The following is a 5,173-nucleotide window of genomic DNA, read 5'->3' as shown; positions in this document are numbered from 1 at the left end:
CTGCCTCATAAAAATATATTAGTCATCAGATAAATGACTCTCAGCTTCCGTATTTTGTCTGACTTCATGTAGGCTGTGATAGTTGCCCTGAGTTGCTGTTCCTATTGGAGTTGTGTTTTGTTTTGTTTTTAGAGGCCTAGGATTACTAATCAAGGTAGTAGCTTCTCTGGATCCCTTTGATCCCCAGGCCTAGAGTCAATGGGTTTTTTTCCTAAAGATACAAAGAACAGCTGAATAAATTCCTGTTTTATTTGTCTCAAAATGAGGCAATCCGGTATCCTTGCAAAGCCATGGATAATCCAATGTAACCACTTAAAAAATGGTCTATCAAGATGGCTTTTCAAGGTTGACTGTAAAAAATGTTCATTTCCAAGTCACCAACATAAAACAGATCACATCCCTGGGAGCAGACTTTTGGAAGGAAGGTACCCCTTCCTTCCTTCTCTTATGATAGACCAAACCATAATATTCTGCAGTTGTGGTCAGCCTTGAGCACATTTTCCTTATAATATTCTGTAGTGTAAAAGAGGACCAGCTATTAAAATAAAGGTGAAAATACTTATCTACTACACACTGATTTATCTTTTTTAATATCTGTTGTTATTTTCATTACTTCAAACATATGGATAATTTAAACTTGGGATTAAACCAGTGGCAAAATATTGATAGAATAAACATTCAGTTTACCTTCATATATCCAATATAATGCACTTAACCCTTTATGGAAAATTAAATCCAACTATAGAAACAATGGCAGGGATATAAAATAATCCTCAACTCAGAAATTCAGTCTCTCTAAAAGTATTTATTTGGTAGAAAACAATAAAATTTAAGTAATGAATTTGACTTTTAAGTATCATCGGAAACACTCCTCATATACATAATTGTATATAATTTTATAGATGTCACCTTGGCAAGAATTTAACATGCATGTAGAAATCAAATTTCCACAATTTAAGCTAGATGAGAGGAGTCAAACTCTGATGTACTGTGTGGTGTGAATATAACCACAGCGCTTAACCCTTCCACCTAATACCAAGTCATGTGCAATAATTTATTATTTGATGTTAAGATGAGTGCGAAGTGTAGAAAACACTTTGAATTATTACATTAATTCGCAGAAATGAAACAATAATGATGTTATTCATTTAAATTCTAATGCTTCTCAATTTTACAACTTAGAGTATAGAAGCAAGTTGTACAGTGATGACATTGTCCTGTCAGAAATTTAAGCTAGTAAATTTCTTCTTAAAACCATAAACAAAAATACCATGATATAATATAAGATAACTCACTATTGAACATATGAGTTTTAAGAGCTTTCTAATAGATCCATTATTTGTTACCCAACATCTGTATAATGCAGTAGTAAAATAGAAGTCCTTTGTAGGAATGCTTAATTACCTTGTTTTTAAAGACACTTGTTTTCATCTAAAAATGTAGGCCTCTCTATTGTCTTCATGTGATTTTGATGTGGTTAATGAGAAGTCAAAGTGCATTACTAATCCTTTGCTATCAATTACATCTCACCTTTTCTTCTTGGAACATATAATGATAAAAGCAATAGTTCAGAATAAGCAAACAATATTTCAGATTCACACTTCCAGTGCAAGTGGATCACCAGTAATTAATCCTTGATACCATTTTCCACAAAGTTTTGTCCCAGAGACAATCGGCCTGCCTTCTCTGGCTGCTTTCCTAGCCTGGACCTATTCCTTCACTCTACAGGAAAAGTGTGATACAACTGATTTGAGTCAGATCTGTTACTAGAATTATCAGGGATTTAGATTCTTGTCTGTAATTTGGTAAAAGCTTTGTCTCTTTATGTAGGCTATTAAAATTTATGTACTAATTTCAATAAATACATAAATTCTGTTTTTAAAAAATAAAATTGTTTGCTCTATAAATTGATCAGAGGCATGGATTTTGTGGCTAGCTAGGTGATTGCACATCTGTCTCTCTCTAACTTCCTCTCTCCCTTTCATGGTTCTCATAGATAATATGACTGATCCATAATTATCTAATTTATTTTGCTTTTATATTTTTGGTTGCATCATTTCACTTTCTGCTCTGCCATTTCCCAAATCATTTACATAGAAGGCATTATTTCATATTTTCTCATTCCTAGAATAGCTGCACATGAAGACACCACTGGTCCTCATTTTCAGTCTGTACCTTTGAATATGGAGGAAAACCTTTCCTCTGCTCTCTATCAATTCCCTACTCACCAGTTAGAATAATTTCGAATAGTAAAAATGGAAAAAGTGAAAAAAAATCATGGTGAAATAACAGATGTAGAAAATTCACTGGATTTTTCTGACCAGTTCAACCAACGTGAACTATTGGGGAATACATATACACCCCATTCTCACTGGTACTCATTGCCTCTGGTTAGGCAATTCTGATGAAGACAAGGAACAAGATGAAAAAGTGAGGAATGATATCATTTGTAAAAAAAATGGAGAACTATTCAAGCAAATTTTTCTGTGGGCTGCTGAAAATAATTGGCTTACTACAGTACAGAGACTACTTTCCAAAAAGGACATTCATGTGAATACTAGGCATGATGATGAGTATACCTCTCTTCATCGGGAAGCCTAAGTGGACACTTTGACATTGTCCATGTGTTGGTGGCTCAAGGCAGATATTCATGCAATAACTGTGAATGGCTGGACACCCCTGCACAGTGCTGATATGTGGAATAATACCAGAGTGGTTTCCTTCTTAGTTCATCATGATGCAGATACCAATGCCCAAACTAAAGTCCTCTTGACACCCTTGCATCTTGCTGCTTGAAATAGAAATAGCAAAGATATGCTGGATCTCCTTCTATTGAACCATATATGAAACCAGGTCTGAAGAACTTGGAAGAAACTGCATTTGATATTGCCAAAAGGATAAATATGTATCACTACCTCTTTGAAGTTGTGGAAGGCTGTAAAAATTGTTCTCCTAAGTCATAATGGTTTGGTTAAGTTTCTTAAATTTCAAAAATGCCAATCCATCTTTGTGTCCATACAAAATATTTTCACAATACAAAGCAACTGCAATATCTTACTTTAAAAATTCATGGATTCCATCGTATTTTTCAAGTGAATTGCCTGACTTTGATGTCAAAATGTATTCAAGATTTGTTTGTATACATCTATAATGATTTCTGCTGGGTTTGTGATTATTTAAATCAGAAATCATTTTAACTTATCTGTTGAAATGAGTAGTACAAAAACTAAAAATATTTCTGGTGCTTGTATGAAAAAATTATATTTTAAAATAATCTGTATTTTGTTTGTATAATATCCATAATGTGTTTCATTTGTTCCTGGATATAATACTTTGAATTCTACATTGTTTTATAATATATAGGTTCACGATTAAATGTGTTATTTCAGATAGCATTCCATATAGAAACAGTTTAAGATTCCTTTTTTTCCTAGGTCCTTATAGTATTTTATTTCTTTGGGATAAAATGACAATGATATCTAATTTGAAAAGTTTTGTAAAGATTATGCTATGTAAAGGTTTTTCTAAGTTGAGGATTTAGTACACTGATGTCAAACTAACTTTCAGTTCAATGAATTACATTTATTGTTACATTTGTATTTTTGTAATTAATTTTTAATAACTGTTTTTAATTTCTTGCATCTGAAGAATGACAAATATGGAATACTTAAATTTTCATATCATCCTTGTGCAAGTGCCATGTTAATCTCTATATTGTAATTTGGGTAAATGTGCTGCTGAAGCATGTATTATCCTGTAAATTTAAGTAGTTAATGATGCAGTCTTTATACAGGCATATATCCTTGGTTGACTGTTTGTAACTAGGAAACCTTATTGTTCCTAAAAATGCTATTGATCTTACTTCTCTAAAATTCTGGGTAGATTGGAAAAAACTTATATTGTTTGGTCAAATGCTCACATTTGCAATTTTTTGTCAATGACAATTTTAAGTATTTTTCATTTTAAATTTGATCATACTTTGAAGTCTTTATAGCTAGGTCCAAAGGTGATGGCTTTACAAGTAATTATTTATCAACTGAGTTAGCTTTGTGGAGCTAATGGATTCAAATTAAGCCTTGCTTAAGAGCTACTTCTAAACTTCTGTAGCTTAAAATTTCCTAAATGAGGTCTTACTGGCAAAAATGTCTACCTGACCCTTTATTCTTCTTCCATGTAGCAACAGACCAACCAGAATATCTTACCCTGACATCATAGATTTTCATATTGGAACAAAACTAATCTTAGTTAAAAGGGATCATAGAGAGATGAACAGTTATGATAGAATCGTTTAGACTAGAAGGTACTTTATCAAAATATAATTGTTTTTTATAAATAACTTTTCAAAAGTAGCTAAAGCCAAGAAGGTGAAAATTTTTTTCATATGTATGATTACCTAATGTCATGGCTAATCTACCATACTACCAGGCAGGAATCTACACTACTGCCTTTCATTCACCAAATATTTTCATAGTTAAAAGAGAAGTCTATATGTTTCTCCTCCATATTAGGCCTTAAATTGGTAATGTTTTAATCACAGTGTTTCCTCTTGTCTCTAGGCTGTAAATCTACAAATGATAAAGCTTTAGGTCCAGCTCTACCAAACACTGAGGTAGAAATAATGGAATAATACATTAAAACACAGTTGCCTTTGATACCCTAACCATATCAGAACATTGCAAAACATGTGCCTTTTTCTTATATTTTATATAGTTATATATTTTATACTTATACATGCTGATATTTTATTTCACATTGTGAAACTTACCAGAAATAATTGATAATTTGACAAATAGATATAAATTACAATTAATAGACTGGAATATAAATAATTAGGTTTAGAATATATATCAGAATATAAAAAGTATCAATGCAATGTCTTCTGTATAAACTTGTGATAGGTTCTAAGTGTTCTTGGTCTTCAGAATTCACATTGTAAAAAAAAATTTGTTTTCCTCTAATCTATAAGGGAATTTACTCTGCTGCTCTGTTTATTATTTTAACTCACTGGTTCCAAAATGTTTTTCTCCATATTTCTGATTATACGCAAATTTTGCTGATATGATGTCTAAAAGGTATTATTCTTCTGCAGGACACACATGTCCTAGGATCGCAGGTCTCAGTTATCAGCATCATCAAGTAACAATGGCAAGACTTCTCATCTAGGCCCATGCAA

General features: G+C 32.1%; 1 pseudogene; it reads right to left on the bottom strand.

Annotated features, from left to right (window-relative positions):
• Window positions 1-3,652: 3,652 nt before the first annotated feature.
• Window positions 3,653-3,746, bottom strand: LOC122123169 (annotated as a pseudogene).
• Window positions 3,747-5,173: the final 1,427 nt, after the last annotated feature.

Source organism: Dipodomys spectabilis, unplaced genomic scaffold (assembly GCF_019054845.1).
Source record: "Dipodomys spectabilis isolate Male_0828 unplaced genomic scaffold, ASM1905484v1 ptg000224l, whole genome shotgun sequence".
Lineage (NCBI taxonomy): Eukaryota > Metazoa > Chordata > Mammalia > Rodentia > Heteromyidae > Dipodomys > Dipodomys spectabilis.
The sequence above is the reverse complement of the archived record's forward strand: the minus strand, read 5'-3'. Positions and strand labels throughout refer to the sequence as shown.